The sequence below is a fragment of the Tenrec ecaudatus genome, unplaced genomic scaffold, assembly GCF_050624435.1.
Source record: "Tenrec ecaudatus isolate mTenEca1 unplaced genomic scaffold, mTenEca1.hap1 Scaffold_268, whole genome shotgun sequence".
Lineage (NCBI taxonomy): Eukaryota > Metazoa > Chordata > Mammalia > Afrosoricida > Tenrecidae > Tenrec > Tenrec ecaudatus.
The window spans coordinates 175,544-201,453 of NW_027458855.1; the positions used below are offsets into that span (position 1 = coordinate 175,544).

At 55.3% G+C, this 25,910-nt stretch overlaps 1 protein-coding gene across 3 annotated transcripts in view; it reads right to left on the bottom strand.

The window, feature by feature from the left end:
* The window catches only part of LOC142436432 (histone deacetylase 8-like), a 158,483-nt gene that overhangs the window by 21,157 nt on the left and 111,416 nt on the right, over positions 1-25,910 (bottom strand). The window lies entirely within an intron of this gene.

Sequence of the window (25,910 nt, forward strand, 5' to 3'; positions counted from 1 at the left end):
AAGTGATTCAGGATGGACTTACCCAAACAGAGAAAATTATTGCAAGATTTTGTTCCAGGGATAAAATAAAAATAGGCTTCCTGTGGGTAAGGCTTAAGCCTATAGATATGGAATTTAAGGAACTGGTATTCCATGATGGTCACCTTCCCGACACAATCACTCAAGACAAAAAGTGGGTGTATAAACAAATGAGGTGAAGAAAGCTTATGGAGCCTATCTATCAAAAGATAGTCTAGGGTTTTAAAGACTAGAAGGTTAACAAGTTGCCATCTAACTCAGAAGCAATAAAGCGCACATGAAAGAAGCACACCAGCCTGTGTGATCACAAGATGTAGAAGGGATCAGGTATCAGGCATAAAGAACAAAAAGAATCATATCATTGTGAATGGGGGGGGGTACAGTTAGGGGATCCAAGATCTATCTGTAGGCAACTGGACAACCCCTTACAGAAGGGTCGCTGGGAGGAGATGAGCCAGTCAGGATGCAGTATAGCAACGATGAAACATATAACTTTCCTCTCGTTCCTAAATGCTACCGCACCCACTCTCATGATCCCAATTCTACCTTACAAACCTGGCTAGACCAGAGAATATACACTGGTCCATATAGGAACTGGAAACACAGGGAAACCAGGACAGATGACCCCTTCAGGACTGGTGCTGAGAGTAGCAATAACAGGAGGGTGGAGGAAAGGTGGGGTAGAAAGAGGGATCTGATTACAAGGATCTACATATAACCTCCTCCATGAGGGAGGGACAACAAAAAAGTGGGTGAAGGTAGATGTCGGACAGTGAAAGATAGGACAGAATAATAATTTATAAATTATCAAAGGTCCATGAGGGAGGGGGAGGGGGAAGGAGGGGAAATGAGGAGCTAATACCAAGGGCTCAAGTAGAAAGCAAATGTTTTGAGAATGATGATGGCAAGAAATGTACACAGTGGATTTATGTATAGATTGTACTAAGAGTTGTAGGAGCCCCCAATAAAATGATTCTTTTTAAAAACCTCAAAGAGCAAAATACACTACGGTTTATTGTACATCAATGATACTTAAATAAAATTACATAAAAGAGTGGAAAAAGAAATGGAATTTAAGGTAAAGAAAGTATTCCCTTTGAAGACCATATTTCAAATATATATTTAGGCAGGCAATTAGATAAAGACATTTTAAGTCTGGGCTTCTATACCTGCCATCTGTCTGTTATGAAAAGTATAATTAGCAACTAGAATCTCTCATACAAAATCAACTCAATATTGTCTTTCTGGTCTGACTTCCGTGGTGTTCTACTCTGCTTTGATGGAGCTCATCATATCATGACTCTATAACAAGATTGAGGAGTTATTTGCATTCTTATGTGGAAGGTAAATCTGTTTGGCCATTCTGTTAGACTAGTTCATTTTCTTTCCTACCATCCCATCTGCCATTTTAATTCAAAACAAGGAGAAAGGCATGTATGTGCCTTTTGAGGAAGGACAAGATTTTGGTGTGGAAGAAATTCTCTTCTAGACTGCAATGTAAGTATTTACCCCCTCTAGCCCTGTTGGAGGAGGGGAAAAGGAAGAGAGACAAGGCAAAGAGAACAACATAGTTAGTTTCATGCCTCCTTACTTTACCTGGGGATTGAGGGGAATATCAGTGCTATGGACCTGTTGTGCTCCCCATTTGGAAGCATGAAGAATAGAGGTTGCCAGGCAGAGCAGCCCTATGGGAAGTCACTGAAGACAAACATATAGAGTGCCATCAAGTCTATTGTGATCCATGGAGACCTTATATGAAATGGAATGGAGTGCTGTCTTATCTGGCACCATTGTCACACATTCCTGAATGTTGAAGTCCATTGTTGCAGCGATTAGGTCAATCTGCCTCAACAAGGATCTTCCCTGTCCCTCTATTTCATCAAATATGTTGTCTTCCTCTAGCAATTGTCCACTGATTGTGTGTCCAAAACACATTAGTCAGTCAGTGTTCTCTTGTCATCCATAAGGTTTTCTTTCAGTAATTTGTGGAAGTGGACTGTCAGGCCCCTCTTCCTTGTCTGTCTTAGTCTAGAAGCTTCACTGAAACCTGTCCACCATGGGCAATCCTGCTGGTATTTGAAATTCTGGGAACTGAGCTTCCAGCATCATAACAATACACAAAGCATTATAGTACAACCAACTGTCAGATGAGTTGAGGATATCTATATCTATATCTAAATGTATATCTAAATCTATATCTATATCTATAGATAGATAGATATATGGAGGGAGAGAGTAAAACTGGCAATGCAGTCTGATTAGGCAGTATTCTGATGATCTGCTGCTAACAGAAAGTATCCCCACAAATAACATCTTAAAGTAATGATAATATCAATTTTGCTCACAAATCTGCAATCTGGGCAGAGCTCAGTGAGGACACTAGTTTTGGCTTCATCAAGCATTAGCTGGGGTAGCTCAAAGACAGAGGCTGCAGCTCTCTTAAGACTCACTCCCTCACACGACTGATACTTCTATTGGTTGGAGCTCAAGAAGAACCCTATATGTGACATTTTCATTTGGCTTGGTCTTCCTTGCAATATCCTGACAGGGTCCCAATGGTGAACAACCCAATACGACCAGGTGGAAGTCACAGAGCAACACTTCTGCCATAGTCAAAGGCCTGCCAAGATGCAAGGAAGTGGGAAAGCAGGCCCTGTTTTTGGAAAAATGAACACAAACTCATCTTGTAACAAGAGAATGTGCGATGTGCAACATTAGGACAGTCATCTTTGAAGGACACAACCTGCCACGAGCCAAGATACAGAGACAGATTTCTATGAAAGCGGAAGGGCAGGACTTAGACTTAAAGATAAAGCCACAGACTTCATAGGACAAGAGCAATAGGGAGACAAGCAAAGGAAAGCTCTAGGACGCAAGCCTAACATGGCTAAAGATAGGGACAATGTCAGGACTGAACTGGAAGCAAGCAGACACCTGTGCAAGGCAGAACCCGTGAAGTTGTGAGTGCCTTCAAAGCTAAGTCAAAGTACCTTGGGCGTGAGAAGGGAAGGAACAGGAGAAGGAATTAATGGGTAGGTTTATGGAATTTGTAAGTCTGGGGACAGAGCATCAGGAATAGCTGGGTTCTGGCACTCAGTTGATACCATCAGAGTTTGAACCTTTTCCGTTCAGTGCTGTTTCCTTTTGAGTTTCACGCAGGCTTCCTGATGACAGCTGTAGTTTTATCTAGAAGCTCAGGAATTCTATTAGAGAGAGACTCTTTTCCTTTCTAATCATTGGTGGTACTATCAGGTAAGCATTGGATTGCTAACTGCAAGGTTGGCAGTGCTACCCTATCAGCTACCTCATAGGGAAAAAGATGGAACTTTCTGCTCACATAAATATTTACAGTCTGAGAAACCCCACAGGGGCCTTCTATGATTCAAAATGGACTCACTGGCAAAGGGGTAATTGTTTCTGGGGCATTTTTAGGGTTAGATATCATTAACCTAGCATGAGTCACATACTGAGTCTGACCCAGTCCCTTTGGACAGAGCAAAGTCATGCCCTGACTAGGCAGGCCTGGAGCTGGCAGATTGGATCAATGCCAGCAGAAGCATGGAGATGGAGCATGGTGGAAGAGTGATCCCAAAGATACAAGCCATGTGCTGTGAGTGGAAGAATGGCAAATGAATGCTGCATTAATTAACCAGTCATTGACAAAATGAGGTTGCATAACAAATGGCTCCAAAACCCAGCAGTTCAACACACAGCCCAACCCCTTCCCTCCCACACACACAGTTCTTAAAATTCAGCATCAGGGAGATTAACTGTAACTGTGAACTTGGCACTTCAGGGCTTGGAAGAGATGACAGTGCATGTAAAGGCCTTGGGGCAGGAGAGATCTTGGTGTGACTGAAAGCCCAGAAGAAGACTAATTTGGGGGAGGTGAGATAATAGGATGGAGTTTTCAGTGAGCATTTCCTTGAGAGCCTTCAAGCAAAAGCGATTTTTCTATATTCATGTTTTAGAAGTAGATCTCCACCCATTGGGTAAAGCTTTGGGTAATGGATTGGTGTCGGTATGCAGGGAAAAAATAAATGGGCTTGTTATGGATTAGGAGCCTGTGGTAGTCACCTAATCTTGTGTCGAGTTAAGGATTAGGAGTGTAGGCGTGGAGTGTAGGCTGCCAATCTGGAGATAGTCAGTTAGATTTTTATGTGGGCATAGCCTTCTCCTGAGAACTCTGAGAAATCTGGTACTTCCTCCTTGGAGGTGGAAGACCTCTCTCTCTCTCTCTCTCTCTCTCTCTCTCTCTCTCTCTCTCTCTCTGCTACTCGTTGGGAGACATCACAGAAGGCAAGCCAAATGGATGCGACCAGACCTCTGAAGCCAAAGAAGCCTCAGAGAGATCGCTGCCAGCACTGAGATGCTTACAATGCCACTGGATCCACAAGACTTTCCACCCATTGGCCTGTGATTATCCTGCATTCAGCATCACTGCACGGGTTTTATGGGTCTGAAAAGGAATTTATAGATTGGTATCAGACATATGGGCTAATATCAGACTTATGGATTTGATCTGCACTGGGCTGGGACGTTTGCTTAATGTACAAATACTGATTGATATAAAACTCTCTCTCTGAACTTATAAGGTAGAATTAGACCAGAACATGTACTCTGGTACAGACAGGAGCTGGAAACACAGGGAATCCACGACAGATGATCCCTTCAGGACCAGTGGTGAGAGTGGCAATACCAGGAGGGTGGAGGGAAGGTGGGGTAGAAAGAGTGAACCAATTACAAGGATCTACATAAAACCTCTGCCCTGGGGGACGGACAACCGAAAAGTGGGGGAAGTGAGATGTTTGACATGTAAGATATGACAAAATAATTTATATATTATCAAGGATTTAAGAGGGAGGGGGAGGAGGATGGAAGTGGGGAAATGAGGAGCTCATACCAAGGGCTCAAGTAGAAAGCAAATATTTTGAGAAGGATGAGGGCAACACATGTACAAATTCACTTGACACACAATGGGTGGATGGATGGATGGATGGATGGATGGATGGGTGGATGGATGGATGGAATGACTGTGATAAGAATTGTATGAGCCCCCAATAAAATTATCAAGGGTTCATAAGGAGGGGGGAGTGGGGAGGGAGGAGAAAAATGAGGAGCAGGTGCCAGGGGCTTATGTGGAGAGCAAATGTTTTGACAATGATGAGGGCAATGAATGTTTAAATGTGCTTTATAATGGATGGATGGATGGATTGTGATAAGAGTTGTATGAATCCCTAATATAATGATTAAATAATAGGGAAATGATTTTTAAAAACCACCAACTCTCTCTCATACACATGAGTCTCCCTCGATTTTCTCTAGCATACCCAGACTAATACACAGTTCGCCCCTGTCCTATAGGGCAGCTATGAGTTGGCATGGACTTGAGGGCAGTGGGTTTGTTAGGGCTTTGGAGTTCAGCAGGCCTTTGTTGGTGTGTTTGAGTCTATTTTTGTAGCTGTTGTGTGCAGGTCAGTGGCTCACCTTCCAGCACTCTATAGGACCATATTTTGTTGTGACCCATAAGGCTTTCATTTGCTAATATTTGGAAGTAGATCACCAGGTCTTTCTTCCTAGTCTGCCTTAGGCTAGAGCAGTGGTTCTCAATCTGTGGGTTGTGACCCATTTTGGGGTCCAGCGACCTTTTAACACGAGTCACCCGATTCATGGCAGTAGCAAAATTACAGTTATGAAGTAGCAAGGAAAATGATTTTATGGTTGGGGGTCACAACACGAGGAATTGTATTAAAGGAAGGTTGAGCACCACAGGGCTCGAGGTTCAACTGAAGCCTGCCCATCGTTGCTGACCCTTCTGGGGTTTGTCATATCGGTGGCACGGCTTCCAATTTCACAGCAACACTCTAGCTACCACTGCACCACAAACTGATAGACAGGTGGTGGACTGTTCTTAAAAGCCACCTGATTTACGATGTTTTTTTTTGACAGCCCTGGAAAATGGATACAGAATCTAGTTTCATAGTCAATACAAGACACACCTTGGGGCAGTAGGGATGGCATGAAGTGAATAGATTCAAAGTATATTTTAGGGAGAGGAAGGATGACAGTTAATGCCTGGGGGGGGGGGGTGTGCAAGAAGGAAGGAAGCAGAGACACCATTGATATTAAGTGCCTGAGTTAAGACAGGAATATCCAGGGAAGCTGGTGGGTCATGATGGGAGTATTTCACACTCCCCGGGGACAGGGGGAGCATTGATTAGTTTATATGTCTGCGCATCTTCTCAGACTAGAGGCTTTGTCATCCTCAAATGAAGCATGCAGTTGGAGCTCAGAGAGGGCATGCAGTGCAAATGAAGACTGGGTTGGTTGAGATGGGTGGACCAGGGCCACTAGTCAATTCTGAGGAGCTTCAGAAAACCTGCCCAGTGTCTCTTGGAGAGTGGGCATGTCTCATAGCCTCAGAGGGCCTTTTAATGTTTTACCTCCCACTGCAGCAGCGTGAGGCTCTATCAGCTCATCCTGGAAAGGAAACATACTACCTGCCATCAGGTTCATTTCTTCAAAAAGGATGGAAGAATACAAATGAAAGACTACAATTTGAAGGCGTCTTAGGCAGACTATCAGGCTCATTAAAGCTTCATTTATTAAAACTTCATTATTCAGAGACATTCTCCCAGTAGGATGTATGCTGGGGTGGGGGTGGGCATGAGGAGGAAGGCTTGGAGCAGGGTAGGGGAGCAACCCCACACCCCCAAAAAATACCTTCCCACGAAGCAATTCCAGTGGGCACAGATTAGATAGAAGTTTCATCCTCTGGTCACTTGATGTTTGTCCCTCTCTTTTATCTGAGTGCTCTTTCCACATTGCTCAGATGAAGCATCAAATTTATATTAAAATGCAAGTTAGGAAGCATCATCCCCAACCAACCCTGTTCATCAAAATGGTAGTGCTCTCTCCGGGTACCCTGAGTTCAGTCTGACAACAAGCTGAAGCAGTTGAGCTGGGGCTCTGTGAGGCCCAGGAGCATGAGTTCATTAATATCCGACCCATAATGCCTTGCTGTGTTTGTGCCAACAAAGCCCTGTCACTCATTACCTAAGGATTTACTCACTCCTTGAAACAGGCATTTATTTACACACAGTTTGACCTCATGATGGTGTTCAGCAGATGTGGATCTTACTTATTTGCATTGTTCTGTGACAGTTGCAAAATTCGTTAGTGGCTCAGGGATCAGTCCTCTGTGGACTGCCCTGAAGCTAGATGAAGCAAGCTGGTTCTTGCTGATTCATCCTCCCTCCTTAGGATTGCTTGCTAGTCAGAATAACATAGCGCCCATTAAAGAAACCGCCTGTATCAGTTTAAATTTGTGACCTGGGGGGGAGGGAGGGTCATGATCACAAGTGACAGAAACTGACGCTTGACTAACTTAGGGGAAAAGGCCTATTGGTGGATAAATGGTGGGAAGACAAGAACATGTGGCAAATGCCTGGGCAATCTCAGGGCTGTGAAGCAGGTACTGGCGAAACACTCCTCCTGAGGCCAAAGCGTGCCCTCTGTAGTACATTAAATCACATTCACAAACACACATTCATGTTCACATGGAACCTGAGGCTATGGCCTTACTTGGAGAGGAGGTCTTGGCAGATGTGCTTAGTTAAGGATTTCAAGAGCTCCATCTTTCTGGGTTTAGATTTCAGATGGATGCTACATGCACTGATTGGTGTGTTCTTATAAGAAGAGGAGTGGGCACACAGAGACCCCGTGTGAAGACACTGGCAGAAATTGGATCAGTGCATCTATAAGCCAAGAAATATCAAGGATTAGCAGCAGTGACCAGAAGCAGAGAGAGGCTACTTTGATTCTCCTTCAGAGCTCTCAGAAGGAATGAATCTTGCCCACACCTTAATTTTAACCCTTTGCCCTTCAGAAAAGTGAGAGAACAGATGCCTGCTGTTTAAGTCACTCGATTGGTAGCCATTTGTTACAGCTACCCAAAAGAACCATTATGGATTGATCTGTAGCCCCCTCAAAATATGTGAGAAATTTGAACCTTGGTGGACATGATCCTGTTTGAAAAGAATGGAGTTCTTTTGTAATATAAATGAGGCCCTATGGCCACTGGAGATCCCCTCATAGAGGGGTTTAGAAGAGGAGATGGGTCAGTCAGGGTGCGAGGTAGTACCGATGAAGAACACAGCTTTCCCCCAGATCCTGGATGCTTCCTGCCCCCAACTACCATGATCCAAATTCTACCTTGCAGGGCTGGATATGGCAGAGGTTGTACACTGGTGCATATGGGGGCGGGAGGCACAGGGAATCCAGGGTGGATGATACCTTCAGGACCAAAGGTGTGAGGGGCGATGCTGGGAGAGTGGAGGGTGAGTGGGTTGGAAAGGGGGAACTGATTACGAGGATCCACATGTGACCTCCTCCCTGGGAGATTGACAGCAGAGAAGCGGGGGAAGGAAGACTCGGGATAGGGGAAGATATGACAAAATAACAATGTATAAATTACCAAGGGTACATGAGGGAGGGGGGAGCGGGGAGGGAGAGGAAAAAAAAGGAGACCTGATTAAAAAGGGCTTAAGTGGAGAGCAAATGCTTTGAGAATGATTGGGGCAGGGAATGTGCGGATGTGCTTTATACAGTTGATGTATGTATATGTATGAATTGTGATAAGAGTTGTATGAGCCCCTAATAAAATGTAAAAATAAGAAAATGATTAGGGCAAAGAATGTACAGATGTGCTTTATACAATTGGTGTATGTATATGTATGGATTGTGATGAGTTGTATGAGTCCCTAATAAAATGTTAAAAAAAATGAGGCCATATGAGAATAGGCTTGAGCCTAAACCTAAACACTTCTGAGTTAAAGGCCAGGATAGACCCAGTAACACACAGTACGGGGAGAAAAATAGCGAGGAATGCCAAGGAACTTTCTGGTATCCACAAAGAAGGACCCTGACCTAGAGTCACACCCCAAACTTGAACCTGTAAGCTCCAAAGCAGGGGGAAAAGTGTTTTAAGGCTACTGACTTGTTGGATAATTTTTGGTTAAGGAGATTAAGACAAGAACTTAAGACATCCTCCAATCCTTCCTCTGGGTTCGTTCCATTTTTCTCACATTCAAGAGTCCTCCCAGAGGATTCAGTCAGGTGGTGGTTGTTGTTGTTGTTCAGTGTCATAGGGAGGGTTTGGATTCATTGTGACCATACATACAACATAATCATACACTACCCGGTCCTGTACCATTCTCACAGTTGTTCTTAAGTTTGAGCCCATTGTTGCAGCCACTGTGTCAATCCCATTTGTTGAGGGCCTTCCTCTTTTTCATTGCCCCTCTACTTTCCAGAACACGATGTCCTGCTCCAGGGACTGATCTCTCCGGACAACATGTCAAAGTTAAGGCGAAGTCTCATTATCCTTGCCCTGAGGAACATTCTGGCTGTACTTCATCCAAGTTAGATGGGTTTGTTCTTTTGGAAGTCCATGGTACATTCATTACTCTTTTACATCAATACTAATCAAATATATCTATTCTTCTTTGGTCTTCCTTATTCAGTGTTCAACTTTCACATGAATATGAGACAGTTGAAAATACCATGGCCTGGGTCAACCCGCCCCAGTCCTCAAAGTAATCTCTTGCTTTTCAACACTTTAAAGAGGTCTCATGTAGCAGATTTGACTAGTGAAATGTGTCATTTGTTCTCTTCTCTGCTGCTTCCATGAGAATTGATTGTGGATTCAAGCAAGACAAAATCCTTGACAATTTCGATCTTTCCTCCATTTATCATGATGTTATCAATAGGTCCAGTTGTGAGGGTCTGGGCTTTCTTTACATTGAGTCATAATCCAAACTGAAGGCTTTAATCTTTCATCTTCAAAAGCAAGTGAATCAAGTCCTTCTCATTTTCAGCAAAATTGTGTCATCTGTATAATGCAGGTTGTTAGTAAGCCTTCCTCCAACCTGATGCTCCATCAGGCACTGCCCCATAATGAGTTTAGGTCATGAAGGATAGTCCCCCATAGGCACATTGATTATTACACTACCCCCCTCACATAATGAATTCAGAGAGAGAAAATTTCCCCAAAGCAATGGAAAGCTTACTAGAGAAGTGGAGGGTGCTCAAAGCCAAAGGTGACACAAACTGGAAGTCAATACTAGTTTTCAATACTTGCAGTTATCTAATAGTTCACTGCACTATCTACGAAAAGGTGAGGAGAACTGGGGCAATTCCATTAAAAAAAGACAATGCAGGGTATATAAGTCCGTCATTCCTCTGGAGAAGAAAAACACATAGTTGGGTTGTAGAGCTTTGTTTGCTAATCAACCGAATGTAGTTGTAAGGCAGGGGTGTGTGTGCACGCATGTGTGCGTGTGTGTGTGTGTGTGTGTGTGTGTGTGTGTGTGTTGAAGGGAAGGGTTTTGCTCTGTGGCAAGTTACTGATCTACAAGGAACTTTTATTTGACAAGGACATTGCCGAGAAAAAAAACGGGAAGCTTGTGTTCATCTCTGCTGAGAGGTGGAGTCAAAGAGATGGGCTTTATGACAGACACCCTGATCGTGCAACCAAACTATGAAATGGCCTCATACATTCAACACACATTTGCTGCACCTCCCCAGTGTGCTGCCCACATATTACCAGGCAGAGTGTTTTATGGGCAGCATTTTAGAGTTAGGCAGGCAGAGGGAGTGTCTTTGTGGGTGTTGCCTTTACCAGTCCTTGGATTGTTCTGGGACAGGCATGTCTTTTTCCTCTAAAGTAACTGATCGCGTGTAAAGAAGGAGTATGTATATACTCAGTAAGATGGGTTAAACCAAACCCAACCTATGACAATCATCTCAATTGGAACACATAGCGACCCTATACAAATACCCGTAGGGTTTCCAAGTTTGTAACTCTTTTGGGGGGTCAACTACCATATCCTTCTCTTGCAGAACCACTACAGAGTTGACCGTTGTGTTAGCAGCTGAATGCTTAATCACTGTGCCCATTTTGTTTGCTGAGCCGCCCTCAAAACACTGAACAGGTTTTCTGGGTACCAAGTATGTCCACTTCTATGTCTGACATAGGGTGTTTGCTGAGCCGCCCTCAAAACACTGAACAGGTTTTCTGGGTACCAAGTATGTCCACTTCTATATCTGGCATAGGGTGTTTTCTCCAAGTTGATAGGAGGTGCAAATCAGTTACTAGGGGTTTGGCAGAATCAGTATGGAAACTGGGAGGGTGTGTGAAATTTGAACCAGAGTAGAACAATTCCAAGACACTTCCTAGGGATTCCTGGCATATAATATGCAAATGATAGTCAAGATATATAACTGTGTCTCTGTTCTTGGTTCTGTCAGTACCTGGTGTGGCCACAAAGGAGAAACCTGTTCTCCTGCTATTTTGAGCATCTAGTGTGAATGACAGGAGATAAGTCACATGCTAATGAACCCTGGTGGTGTAGTAGTTAAGCACCATGGTGCCCGGCTATCAAAGGATATAGCGTCTGGGGTCTTAAAGACTGGAAGATAAACAGGGGACCATCTAGCTAAGAAAAAACAAAGCCCACATAGAAAAAGCACACCAGCCTACCCCAACATGATCGCTGAAGACAAAGCGGGTGCATAAGCACATGCGAGCATGTTTTCTTGATGTGCAATCACCCTTTACATGCAACTCTCTTATACATATGTGTTTCTGTGGATTTGTTTCTCAAATGCACCCAGACTAACATAAGCAGCGTGGAACGCATTTAAGAAGCCTAGACAAGGGCAGGGCAGGATATTCGGAGGGACTGGATCCAGAATTAGAGAGGAAGGAGCCCTGGTGGCAAAACGGGCTGCTAGATCCCTGTCCCAAGGGGGACAATGAGACTGCTGGCTCCCATGAAGATTTACAGTCTTGAAAACTCCATATAGGGTCACTGTGGTTGGAATCTACTGGACGGCAGTGACCTTTTGGGATTGAAGGTGGAAGCCACCAATGACTTCCTGCCATTGAGCCAAGGAGCCTCCGGAGAGTGTGTGAATTTCTGGAATGTAGTGAACAACCTCTGCACATCTGCTTTTCGTGCTGCCCAAGTCATGCCCTTGGCCTTTGCTTAAACATATTCATCCAGAAGTGAACCATCACAGCTGCTCCCTCGGGAAGCTGGGGGCTGAGCTCTCTGGTTCCACTCTGTCAGCATTTCTGGTCCGGGTACCTCCCCTCTGCCCTGGCACAGGCAATGTGCTTTTGGAAGCAATGCTCCCTGGGTAGTGGGTGTGATTTGCCTCCTCTGGCCTAACATGATGAATGCTGAGAGGGGGTGGATACTAGGGGGTTAAACTCTCTGAACTTTACCTAGCCCAGGGGAAAACTTATTATTTAAAGTAAGTTTTAGACAGAATCTTTAGAAAGATAAATTGTTAACTTTATGTGCACAATTACTCCCCAACACATAGGCTCAACCTCATAGGCTGTGGATGACCTTGAGCAGGTGCTCAGTCACAATGGGTTTCTATCAGGATTGAGAGTTCAGCTCTCTCAACTCTCCAACTGGTTATTAGCACCATAGTCGCGTTTCTATTTATGTATTTACTTTGTTTTTAGGGGCAAAAGACTCCCAATTCAACTATATTTTATTAGGAACTCCTTTGCTAAGTTTTACACAAGAAAAAGGCACAAACCGCTGTTCTTGATGAAGGAAAGCATCCGCATAAGGCCAAATGGTGTCAGAAGGACCCACAGCCACAGTGACTTAAATAAAATGACACCCATTCTGTCCTGCTGACTCTGACTCATAATGACTCTGTGTAGGGATCCTGAAGTTGCTACCTTTCCAGGAAGCAATAACCTCATCTTTCTCCTGTGGAATGACTAGTGGCTTTGAACCAGCGACCTTGCTCTTAATAGTCCAACACTATCCAGCATTACCACCTGGGCTCCTGAAAACTTAAACAAGACATAGAAAACAAACAACTTTGTCACAAAATTGTGACTGAAGACAGATCAATTCATGGAGTTTCAGGAGGGCCTGTGAGAGCATGAGCGGGACCTTCATTGGGATGTGCACACTACCGTATATCGTTGAGTCTGGCCCGGGGAGTGGACGCAAGCACACTGTCTGAGGGACAAGCTTTCCACTGCCAGTCAGCAGTAGGAAAGAACTCAATGGCGGCTGAATCTGTGGCCCCTCAAAATGGATGTAGGGTCTCCACATAGACTCTCACTGTGAGCCACAGCCTATTGCTCAAAATTTAAGCTCAAATAAGACTTAAACGCCAAATATTCTGTTTCCTTAAAATAGGGTACTTCCAGGATCAGCTAGAAGTCTGCATGACCTATCAGATCTCAACGCCAATCTCAAATCACTTCACATGATCCATTCTACCAGTCATGCCAAGGACAACTAGAGGTCTGCATGAGCAAGCCCAAATAGCCTCCTCACTTACCCATTCAAGAGGCTGTGCCTGTATAACCTATGGACTAATACATTCCCATATGCCGTGGTTATGAAACCAACCATCATGCTGGAATAAGGACCAATCACGATGCAAGGGTCAGGGTCAATGGGAAAGCAAAATAGGGACTGTGGGGAGCCAAGAGGGGTCCCTTCACTCAATCCCTAAACCTGATCTAATGTCACTAGACTGGGGTCTTCCTCACCCGATTCATGATTGAAGTGAGTTGTGCTTATTCAATCTTTGTTCTGCTTGCTGTCCTGCTGTGCTGCATCCTCTTCTTGCTTTTTTGTGCATGGCTCCCTCTGTTGTGGTGACAAATGGCCTGAGAGGGATTTGACATAGGGAGAAAGCCCACCCACATCAACTGTCACCAGAAGCAGACACTAAGTCCATTTCTCTCACCTCACAGAACTATGCACACCAGACACTGGTAGGGCTGCCTGGGAGGGTAACAGTGCAGTGGTTCTCAACCTGTGGGTTGCGACCCCTTTGGGAGTCATATGACCCTTTCACAGGGCTCACCCAATTCATAACTGTAGCAAAATTACAGTGATGAAGTAGCAAGAAAATCATTTAATGGTTGGGGGAGGGGGGCATCACCACAACAAGAGGACCTGTATTAGGAAGGTTGAGAACCACTGCCAGAGTGTGTTTAGGACTTTGATGCCCTCAAGGTCATCAGACATTCCTGAAGGCAGAGCCACTGCTGGAAGCCCTTATGGGAAATGGCCTGAAGACAGGTCCGAACCAACTCCACCCTCACCCTCCGAGATCCTAATCATAGGAGGCATAGAAATGCTCCCTGCCACTTCGAAGACTGTAAGTCCATGGGAGCAGAAAGCCTCCTCTTTCTCCCTTGGAGTGGTGGCTGGTGAGTTCAAACTGCTCACTTTATGGCTAACATAACCCACAGACCAGCTCCCCCTGAGCTCAGTTTGGTTTGCCGAACAGCCTTAGGCTTAGGGAGCCCCTGGGCTGGGGCACCACAGCCCTTAGGCTTAGGGAGCCCCACGCCTGGGGCGCCCCAGCCCTTAGGCTTAGGGAGCCCCTGGCCTGGGGCGCCACAGCCCTTACTCTTAGGGAGCCCCAGGCCTGGGGCGCCCCAGCCCTTAAGCTTAGGGAGCCCCTGGCCTGGGGCGCCACAGCCCTTACTCTTAGGGAGCCCCAGGCGTGGGGCGTCCCGGCCCTTAAGCTTAGGGAGCTCCTGGCCTGAGGCGCCCCAGCCCTTAGGCTTATGGAGCCCCAGGCGTGGGGCGTCCCTGGCCTTAGGTTTTGGGAGCCCCAGGCCCGGGCCTCCCCAGCCCTTAGGCTTTGGGAGCCCCGGGCCAGGCGCGCCCCAGCCCTAGGCTTAGGGAGCCCCAGGCCTGTGGTGCCCCAGCCCTTAGGCTTAGGGAGCCCCAGGTTCGGGTGCTCCAACCCTTAAGCTTAGGGAGCCCCAGGCCTGGGGAGCCCCAGCCCTTAGGCTTAGGGAGCCCCAGGCCTGGGACGCCCCAGCCCTTAGTTTTAGAAGCCTCAGGTCTGGGGCGACCCAGCCCTTAGGCTTAGGGAGCCCCAGGCCTGGGACGCATCAGCCCTTAGGTTTAAGGGGCCCCAGGAATGGGGCGCCCCAGCCCTTAGGCTTTGGGAGCCCGAGGCCTGGGGCGCCCCAGCCTTAAGGCTTTGGAAGCCCCAGGCCTGGGGCGCCCCAGCCCTTACGCTTAGGGAGCCACAGGCCTGGGGCGACCCAGCCCTTAGGCTTAGGGAGCCCCTGGCCTCTTTCGCCACAGCCCTTAGGCTTAGGGAGCCCCAGGCCTGGGGCGCCCCTGCCCTTAGGTTTTGGGAGCCCCAGCCCGGGGCTCACCAGCCCTTAGGCTTTGGGAGCCCCAGGCCTGGGGCGCTCCAGACCTAGGCTTAGGGAGCCCAATGGCCTTTGGCGGCCAATCCCTTAGGCTTAGGGAGCCCCAGGCTGGGGTGCTCCAACCCTTAAGCTTAGGGAGCCCCAGGCCTGGGGAGCCCCAGCCCTTAGGCTTAGGGAGCCGCAGGCCTGGGACGACCCAGCACTTAGTCTTGGAAGCCTCAGGTCTGGGGCGCCCCAGCCCTTAGTCTTAGGGAGACCTAGGACTGGGACGCATCAGCCATAGGCTTAGGGGGCGCCAGGCCTGGGGCGCCCCAGGCCTTAAGCTTATGGTGCCCCAGCATGGGTCGCCCCAGCCCTTAGGTTTGGGAGAACCAGGCCTGGGGCGCCCCAGCCCTTAGGCTTTGGTAGCCCCATGCCTGGGGCGCCCCAGGCTTTAGGCTTTGGGAGCCCCATGCCTGGGGTGCCCAACCCCTTAAGCTTAGGGAGCCCCAGGCCTGGGGTGCCCCAGCCCTTAGGCTTTGGGAGCCCCAGGCCTGGGGCGCGCCAGCCCTTAGGCTTAGGGAGCCCCAGGCCTGGGGCGCCCCAGCCCTTAGGCTTAAGGAGCCCCTGGCCTCGGGTGCCACAGCCCTTAGGCTTAGGGAGCCCCAGGCCTGGGGCACCCCAGCCGTTAAGCTAAGGGAGCACCTGGCCTGGGATGCCCCAGCCCTTAGGCTTGGATGCCTCAGGCCTGGGGCGCCCCTGCCCTTAAGTTTTGGGAGCCCCAGCCCGGAGCTCACCAGCCGTTAGGCTTTGGGAGCCCCAGGCCTGGGGCGCTCAAGCCCTAGGCTTAGGGAGCCCCAGGCCTTTGGCAGACCATCCCTTAGGCTTAGGGAGACCCAGGCTGGGGTGCTCCAACCCTTAAGCTTAGGGAGCCGCAGGCCTGGGGAGTCCCAGCCCTTAGGCTTATGGAGCCGCAGGCCTGGGTCGCCCCAGCCCTTAGGGTTAGAGTGCCCCAGACATGCGGCGCCCCAGCAATTAGGCTTAGGGAGCCCCAGGCCTGGGGCGCCCCAGCCATTAGACTTAGGGAGCCACAGGCCTGGGGCGCCCCAGCCCTTAGGCTTTGTGAGCCCCAGGCCTGGGACTCCTCATTCCTTGGGCTTTGGGAGTCCCAGGCCTGGGGCGCCCCAGGCCTGGGGCTTAGAGAGCCCCAGGCCTGGGGCGCCGCAGCCCTTAGGCTTAGAGAGCCCCAGCCCTTGGACGCCCCAGCCCTTAGCCTTAGGGAGCCCCAGGCCTGGGGCGCCCAGCCCTTAGGCTTAGTTAGCCGTAGTCTTGGGACGCCCCAGCTCTTAGGCTTTGGGAGCCCCAGGCCTAGGGCGCCCCAGCCCTGAGGCTTAGGGAGCTTCAGGCCTGGGGCGCCCCAGCTCTAAGGCTTAGGGAGCCCCTGGCATGGGGCACCACAGCCCTTAGGCTGTGGGAGCCCAAGGCTTGGGGCGCCCCAGCCCTTAGGCTTAGGGAGCCCCAGGCCTGGGGCGCCCCAGCCCTTAGGCTTTGGAGCCCCAGGCCTGGGGCGTCCCAACCTTTAGGCTTTGGGAGCCCGATGCCTTGGCGCCCAAGCCCTTAGGCTTTGGGAGCCCCAGGCCTGGGGCGACCCAGCCCTTAAGTTTTGGGAGCACAAGGCCTGTGGCGCCCCAGCACTTAGGCTTTGGGAGCCCCAGACCTACGGCGCCCCAGCCCTTAGGCTTTGGGAGCACCAGGACGGGGACGCCCCAGGCCATAGGTTTTGGGAGCCCCAGGCCTGGGGCGCCCCAGCCCTTAGGCTTAAGTAGCCCTAGACCTGGGGCGCCCCAGCCCTTAGGCTTTGGGAGCTCCAGGCCTGGGGCGCCCCCGTCGTTAGGCGTAAGGAGCCCCAGACCTGGTGAGCCCCAGCTCTTAGACTTAGGGAGCCCCAGGCCAGGGTCATCCCAGCCCTTAGACTTTGGGAGCCCGAGGCCGGGTCGCCCCAGCCCTTAGTCTTAGGGAGCCCCAGGCCTGGTGCACCTCAGCCCTTAGGCTTTGGGAGCCCAAGGCATGGGACGCCCCAGCCGATAGGTTTTGGGAGCACCAGGCCTGTGGTGCCCCAGCCCTTAGGCTTTGGAACCCCATGCATGGGGCGCCCCAGCTCTTAGGCTTTGGGAGCCCCAGGCCTGGGGCGCCCCAGCCCTTAAGTTTAGGAAGCCCCAGGCCTGGGACGCCCCAGCCCTTAGGCTTGGGGAGCCCCAGGCCTGGGCCGCCCCAGGCCTTGGGCTTAGAGAACCCCAGGCCTGGGGCGCCCCAGCCCTTGAGCTTAGAGAACCCCAGGCTTGGGACGCCCCAGCCCTTCGGCTTAGGGAGCTCCAAGCATGGGGCGCCCCCACACTTAGACTTTGGGAGCCCGAGGCCGGGTCGCCCTAGACCTTAGGCTTAGGGAGCCCAGGCCTGAGGCGCCCCATTCCTTATGCGTTGGGAGCCCCAGGCTTGGGGCACCCCAGCCCTTAGGCTTTGGGAGCCCCAGGCCCGGGGTGCCCCAGCCCTTGGACGCCCCAGCCCTTAGCCTTAGGGAGCCCCAGGCCTGGGGCGCCCAGCCCTTAGGCTTAGTTAGCCCCAGTCCTGGGACGCCCCAGCTCTTAGGCTTTGGGAGCCCCAGGCCTAGGGCGCCCCAGCCCTTAGGCTGTGGGAGCCCAAGGCTTGGGGCGCCCCAGCCCTTAGGCTTAGGGAGCCCCAGGCCTGGGGCGTCCCAACCCTTAGGCTTTGGGAGCCCGATGCCGTGGCGCCCAAGCCCTTAGGCTTTGGGAGCCCCAGGCGTGGGGCGCCCAAGCCCTTAGGTTTTGGGAGCACAAGGCCTGTGGCGACCCAGCACTTAGGCTTTGGGAGACCCAGATCTACGGCGCCCCAGCCCTTAGGCTTTGGGAGCACCAGGACTGGGACGCCCCAAGCCATAGGTTTTGGGAGCCCCAGGCCTGGGGCGCCCCAGCCCTTAGGCTTAAGTAGCCCTAGACCTGGGGCGCCCCAGCCCTTAGGCTTTGGGAGGGCCAGGCCTGGGGCGCCCCCGTCGTAAGGCGTAAGGAGCCCCAGGCCTGGTGAGCCCCAGCTCTTAGACTTAGGGAGCCCCAGGCCAGGGTCGCCCCAGCCCTTAGACTTTGGGAGCCCCAGGCCTGGTGCGCCTCAGCCCTTAGGCTTTGGGAGCGCAAGGCATGGGACGCCCCAGCCCATAGGTTTTGGGAGCCCCAGGCCTGTGGTGCCCCAGCCCTTAGGCTTTGGAACCCCAGGCATGGGGCGCCCCAGCCCTTAAGCTTTGGGAGCCCCAGGCCTGGGGCGCCCCAGCCCTTAAGTTTAGGGAGCCCCAGGCCTGGGACGCCACAGCCCTTAGCCTTGGGGAACCCCAGGCCTGGGGCGCCCCAGCCCTTAGGCTTTGGGAGCCCCAGACCTGGGGCGCCCCAGCCCTTAGGCTTTGGGAGCGCCAGGCCTGTGGCGCCCCACCCCTTAGGATTTGGGAGCCCCAGGCCTGGGGCGCCCCAGCCCTTGGACTTAGAGAGCCCCAGGCCTGGGGCGCCCCAGCCCTTGGGCTTAGAGAGCCCCAGGCCTGGGGCGCCCCAGCCCTTGAGCTTAGAGAACCCCAGGCTTGGGACGCGCCAGCCCTTCGGCTTAGGGAGCTCCAAGCCTGGGGTGCCCCCACACTTAGGCTTAGGGAGCCCGAGGCCTGAGTCTCCCCAGACCTTAGGCTTAGGGAGCCCCAGGCCTGAGGCGCCCCATTCCTTAGGCTTTGGGAGCCCCAGGCTTGGGGCGCCCCAGCCCTTAGGCTTTGGGAGCCCCAGGTTTGGGGTGCCCCAGCCCTTAGGCTTTGGGAGCCCCAGGCCGGGGGGGCCCCAGCCCTTAGGCTTAGGGAGCACCAGGCCAGGGTCGCCCCTGCCCTTAGGCTTAGGGAGCCCGAGGCCTAGGGCGTCCCAGCCCTTAGGCTTAGGGAGTCCCAGGCCTGGGTCGCGCCAGCCCTTAGGCTTAGGTTGCCCCAGGCCTGGGACGCCTCAGCCCTTGGGCTTTGGGAGCCCCAGGCCTGGGGCGCCCCAGTCCTTAGGCTTAGGGAGCCCCAGGCCTGGGGCGCCCCAGCCCGCAGGCTTTGGGAGCCGCAGGCCTGGTGAGCCCCAGCAATTAGGCTTAGGGAGCACTAGGCCTGGGTGGCCCCTGCCCTTACGCTTAGAGAGCCCCAGACATGCACTGCCCCAGCAATTAGGCTTAGGGACTCCCAGGCCTGGGGCGCCCCAGCCCTTAGGCTTAGGGAGCCCCAGGCCTGGGGCGCCCCAGCCCTTACGCTTTGGGAGCCCGAGGCCTGGGGCGCCGCAGCCCTTAGGCTTAGGGAGCCCCAGACCTGGGGCGCCCCAGCCTTTAGCCTTAGGGAGCCCCAGGCCTGGGGCGCCCAGCCCTTATTCTTAGTTAGCCCCAGTCCTGGGGTACCCCAGCCCTTATTCTTAGTTAGCCTCAGGCCTAGGGCGCCCCACCCCTTAGGCTTAGGGAGCCTCAGGCCTGGGGCGCCCCAGCCCTAAGGCTTAGGGAGCCCCTGGCATGGGGCACCCCAGCCCTTAGGCTGTGGGAGCCCAAGGCCTGGGGCGCCCCAGCCCTTAAGCTTGGGAGCCCCAGGCCTGGGGCGCCCCAGCCCTTAGGCTTTGGGAGCCCAAGGCCTGGGGCTCCCCAGCCCTTAGGCTTTGGGAGTCCCGGCCTACAGCGCCCCAGCACTTAGGCTTTTGGAGCACCAGGACTGGGACACCCCAGCCCATAGGTTTTGGGAGCCCCAGGCCCGGGGGCGCGCCAGCCCTTAGGCTTAAGTAGCCCCAGACCTGGGGCGCCCCAACCCTTAGGCTTTGGAACCCCAGGCCTGGGGCCCCCCAGCCTTAAGGCTTAGGGAGCCCCAGGCCTGGGGCGCCCCAGCCCTTAGGCTTAGGGAGCCCCAGGCCTGGGGCGCCCCAGCCCTTAGGCTTTGTGAGCGCCAGGCCTGTGGCGCCGCAGCCCTTAGGATTTAGGAGCCCCAGGCCTGCGGCGCCCCAACCCTTAAGCTTTTGGAGCCCCAGGCCTGGGGCTCCCCAGCCCTTAGGCTTAGGGAGCCCCAGGCGTGGGGCTCCCCAGCCATTAGGCTTTGGGAGCCCCAGGCAAGGGACGCCCAAGCCCATAGGTTTTGGGAGCGCCAGGCCTGGGGCGCCCCCGCCATTAGCCGTAGGGAGCCCCAGGCCTGGTGAGCCCCAACTCTTAGGCTTAGGGAGCCCCAGGCCAGGGTCGCCCCAGCCCTTAGGCTTATTGAGCCCCAGACCTGGGGCGCCCCAGCAAGTAAGCTAGGGAGCCCTAGGCCTGGGTCGCCCCAGCCCTTAGGTTTAGAAAGCCCCAGACCTGGGGCGACCCAGCAATTAGGCTTAGGGAGCCCCAGGCCTGGGGTGCCCCAGCCCATAGGATTAGGGATGCCCAGGCCTGGGGTGCCCCAGCCCTTAGGTTTTGGGAACCCCAGTCCTGGGGCGCCCCAGCCCTTAGGCTTAGGGAGCCCCAGGCCTGGGTCGCCCCTGCTCTGCGGCTTAGGTAGCCCCAGGCAAGGGGCACCCCAGCCCTTACACTTTGGGAGCCCCAGGCCTGGGGCGACCCAGCCCTTAGGCTTTGGGAGCCCCAGGCCCGGGTGCCCCCGCCCTTAGGCGTAGGGAGCCCCAGGCCTGGTGAGCCCCAGCTCTTAGATTTAGGGAGCACCTGGCCTGGGGCCCCACAGCACTTAGTCTTAGGGAGCCCCATGCCTGGGGCGCCCCAGCACTTAGGCTTAGGAAGCCCCAGGCCTGGCGCGCCTCAGCCCTTAGGCTTTGGGAGCCCCAGGCATGAGGCGCCTCAGCCCTTAGGCTTTCGGAGACCCAGGCCTGGGGCACCCCAGCCCTTAGGATTTGGGAGCCGCAGGCCAGGGGCGCCCCAGCCCTTAGGCTTAGGGAGCCCCAGGCCCGTCGCCCCAGCCTTTAGGCTTTGGGAGCCCCAAGCCTGGGGCGCCCCAGCCCTTAGGCTTAGGGAGCCCCAGGACTGAGGCGCCCCGGCCTTTAGGCTTTGGGAGCTCCAGGCCTGGGGCACCCCAGCACTTAGGCTTAGGGATCCCGAGGCCTCAGGCGCCCCAGCCCTTAGGCTTAGGGAGCCCCAGGCCTGGGGCGCCCAAGCCCTTAGGCTTTGGGAGCCCCAGTCCGGGGACACCCCAGCCCTTGGGCTTTGGGAACCCCAGGGCTGTGGCGACCCAGCCCTTAGTCTTTGGGATCTCCTGGCCTGGGCCGCCCCAGCCCTTAAACTTAGGGAGCCCCATCCTGGGGCGCCCCAGCCCTTAGGATTAGGGTGCCCCAGGCCTGGGGCGCCGCAGCTCTTAGGCTTAGGGAGCCCCAGACCTGGGGCACCCCAGACCTGGGTCGCCCCAGCCTTTAGCCATAGGGAGCCCCAGGCCTGGGGCGCCCATCCCTTAAGCTTAGTTAGCCCCAGTCCTGGGGTGCCCCAGCCCTTAGGCTTTAGGAGACCCAGGCCTAGGGCGCCCCAGCCCTTAGGCTTAGGTAGCCTCAGGCCTGGGGCGCCCCAGCCCTAAGGCTTAGGGAGCCCCTGGCATGGGGCACCCCAGCCCTTAGGCTGTGGGAGCCCCAGGCCAGGGGCGCCCGAGCCCTTAGGCTTAGGGAGCCCCAGGCCTAGGGCGCCCCAGCCCATAGGTTTTGGGAGCGCCAGGCCTGAGGCGCCGCCGCCATTAGGCTTAGGGAGCCCCAGGTCTGGGGCGCCCCAGCCCTTAGGCTTTGTGAGCCCCAGGCCTGGGACTCCTCATTCCTTGGGCTTTGGGAGCCCCAGGCCTCGGACGCCCCAGCCCTTGGGCTTAGAGAGTCCCAGGCCTGGGGTGCCCAGCCCTTAGGCTTCGGGAGCCCCAGACCTGGGGCGCCCCCGCCCTTACGCTTTGGGAGCCCCAGACTTGGGGCTCCCATGCCCTTAGGCTTAGGGAGCCCCAGGCCAGGTGAGCCCCAGCTCTTTAACTAAGGGAGCCCCTGGCCTGGGGCGCCCCAACACTTAGGCATAGGGAGCCCCAGGCCTGGGGTGCCCCAGCCCTTAGGCTTAGGGCGCCCCACCCTGGGGCTCCCCAGCCCTTCGGCTTAGGGAGCCCCAGGTCTGGGGTGCCCCAGCCCTTAGGATTTGGGAGCCCGAGGCCGTGGCGCCCAAGCCCTTAGGCTTTGGGAGCCCCAGACCTGGGTTGCTCCAGCCCTTAGGCATTGGGAGCCCAAGGACTAGGGCGCCCCAGCCCTTACGCTTTGGGAGCACCAGGAGTGGGATGCCCCAGCCCATAGGTTTTGGGAGCCCCAGCCCTGGGGCGCCCCAGCCCTTAGGCTTAAGTAGCCCCAGCCCTGGGGCGCCCCAGCCCTTAGGCTTTGGGAGGGCCAGGCCTGGGGCGCCCCCGTCGTAAGGCGTAAGGAGCCCCAGGCCTGGTGAGCCCCAGCTCTTAGACTTAGGGAGCCCCAGGCCAGAGTCGCCCCAACCCTTAGACTTTGGGAGCCCCAGGCCTGGTGCGCCTCAGCCCTTAGGCTTTGGGAGCGCAAGGCATGGGACGCCCCAGCCCATAGGTTTTGGGAGCCCCAGGCCTGTGGTGCCCCAGCCCTTAGGCTTTGGAACCCCAGGCATGGGGCGCCCCAGCCCTTAAGCTTTGGGAGCCCCAGGCCTGGGGCGCCCCAGCCCTTAAGTTTAGGGAGCCCCAGGCCTGGGACGCCACAGCCCTTAGCCTTGGGGAGCCCCAGGCCTAGGGCGCCCCAGCCCTTAGGCTTTGGGAGCCCCAGACCTGGGGCGCCCCAGCCCTTAGGCTTTGGGAGCGCCAGGCCTGTGGCGCCCCACCCCTTAGGATTTGGGAGCCCCAGGCCTGGGGCGCCCCAGCCCTTGGACTTAGAGAGCCCCAGGCCTGGGGCGCCCCAGCCCTTGGGCTTAGAAAGCCCCAGGCCTGGGGCGCCCCAGCCCTTGGGCTTAGAGAGCCCCAGGCCTGGGGCGCCCCAGCCCTTGAGCTTAGAGAACCCCAGGCTTGGGACGCGCCAGCCCTTCGGCTTAGGGAGCTCCAAGCCTGGGGTGCCCCCACACTTAGGCTTAGGGAGCCCGAGGCCTGAGTCTCCCCAGACCTTAGGCTTAGGGAGCCCCAGGCCTGAGGCGCCCCATTCCTTAAGCTTTGGGAGCCCCAGGCTTGGGGCACCCCAGCCCTTAGGCTTTGGGAGCCCCAGGTTTGGGGTGCCCCAGCCCTTAGGCTTTGGGAGCCCCAGGCCGGGGGGGCCCCAGCCCTTAGGCTTAGGGAGCACCAGGCCAGGGTCGCCCCTGCCCTTAGGCTTAGGGAGCCCGAGGCCTAGGGCGTCCCAGCCCTTAGGCTTAGGGAGTCCCAGGCCTGGGTCGCGCCAGCCCTTAGGCTTAGGTTGCCCCAGGCCTGGGACGCCTCAGCCCTTGGGCTTTGGGAGCCCCAGGCCTGGGGCGCCCCAGTCCTTAGGCTTAGGGAGCCCCAGGCCTGGGGCGCCCCAGCCCGCAGGCTTTGGGAGCCGCAGGCCTGGTGAGCCCCAGCAATTAGGCTTAGGGAGCACTAGGCCTGGGTGGCCCCTGCCCTTACGCTTAGAGAGCCCCAGACATGCGCTGCCCCAGCAATTAGGCTTAGGGACTCCCAGGCCTGGGGCGCCCCAGCCCTTAGGCTTAGGGAGCCCCAGGCCTGGGGCGCCCCAGCCCTTACGCTTTGGGAGCCCGAGGCCTGGGGCGCCGCAGCCCTTAGGCTTAGGGAGCCCCAGACCTGGGGCGCCCCAGCCTTTAGCCTTAGGGAGCCCCAGGCCTGGGGCGCCCAGCCCTTATTCTTAGTTAGCCCCAGTCCTGGGGTACCCCAGCCCTTATTCTTAGTTAGCCTCAGGCCTAGGGCGCCCCACCCCTTAGGCTTAGGGAGCCTCAGGCCTGGGGCGCCCCAGCCCTAAGGCTTAGGGAGCCCCTGGCATGGGGCACCCCAGCCCTTAGGCTGTGGGAGCCCAAGGCCTGGGGCGCCCCAGCCCTTAAGCTTGGGAGCCCCAGGCCTGGGGCGCCCCAGCCCTTAGGCTTTGGGAGCCCAAGGCCTGGGGCTCCCCAGCCCTTAGGCTTTGGGAGTCCCGGCCTACAGCGCCCCAGCACTTAGGCTTTGGGAGCACCAGGACTGGGACACCCCAGCCCATAGGTTTTGGGAGCCCCAGGCCCGGGGGCGCGCCAGCCCTTAGGCTTAAGTAGCCCCAGACCTGGGGCGCCCCAACCCTTAGGCTTTGGAACCCCAGGCCTGGGGCCCCCCAGCCTTAAGGCTTAGGGAGCCCCAGGCCTGGGGCGCCCCAGCCCTTAGGCTTAGGGAGCCCCAGGCCTGGGGCGCCCCAGCCCTTAGGCTTTGTGAGCGCCAGGCCTGTGGCGCCGCAGCCCTTAGGATTTAGGAGCCCCAGGCCTGCGGCGCCCCAACCCTTAAGCTTTTGGAGCCCCAGGCCTGGGGCTCCCCAGCCCTTAGGCTTAGGGAGCCCCAGGCGTGGGGCTCCCCAGCCATTAGGCTTTGGGAGCCCCAGGCAAGGGACGCCCAAGCCCATAGGTTTTGGGAGCGCCAGGCCTGGGGCGCCCCCGCCATTAGCCGTAGGGAGCCCCAGGCCTGGTGAGCCCCAACTCTTAGGCTTAGGGAGCCCCAGGCCAGGGTCGCCCCAGCCCTTAGGCTTATTGAGCCCCAGACCTGGGGCGCCCCAGCAAGTAAGCTAGGGAGCCCTAGGCCTGGGTCGCCCCAGCCCTTAGGTTTAGAAAGCCCCAGACCTGGGGCGACCCAGCAATTAGGCTTAGGGAGCCCCAGGCCTGGGGTGCCCCAGCCCATAGGATTAGGGATGCCCAGGCCTGGGGTGCCCCAGCCCTTAGGTTTTGGGAACCCCAGTCCTGGGGCGCCCCAGCCCTTAGGCTTAGGGAGCCCCAGGCCTGGGTCGCCCCTGCTCTGCGGCTTAGGTAGCCCCAGGCAAGGGGCACCCCAGCCCTTACACTTTGGGAGCCCCAGGCCTGGGGCGACCCAGCCCTTAGGCTTTGGGAGCCCCAGGCCCGGGTGCCCCCGCCCTTAGGCGTAGGGAGCCCCAGGCCTGGTGAGCCCCAGCTCTTAGATTTAGGGAGCACCTGGCCTGGGGCCCCACAGCACTTAGTCTTAGGGAGCCCCATGCCTGGGGCGCCCCAGCACTTAGGCTTAGGAAGCCCCAGGCCTGGCGCGCCTCAGCCCTTAGGCTTTGGGAGCCCCAGGCATGAGGCGCCTCAGCCCTTAGGCTTTCGGAGACCCAGGCCTGGGGCACCCCAGCCCTTAGGATTTGGGAGCCGCAGGCCAGGGGCGCCCCAGCCCTTAGGCTTAGGGAGCCCCAGGCCCGTCGCCCCAGCCTTTAGGCTTTGGGAGCCCCAAGCCTGGGGCGCCCCAGCCCTTAGGCTTAGGGAGCCCCAGGACTGAGGCGCCCCGGCCTTTAGGCTTTGGGAGCTCCAGGCCTGGGGCACCCCAGCACTTAGGCTTAGGGATCCCGAGGCCTCAGGCGCCCCAGCCCTTAGGCTTAGGGAGCCCCAGGCCTGGGGCGCCCAAGCCCTTAGGCTTTGGGAGCCCCAGTCCGGGGACACCCCAGCCCTTGGGCTTTGGGAACCCCAGGGCTGTGGCGACCCAGCCCTTAGTCTTTGG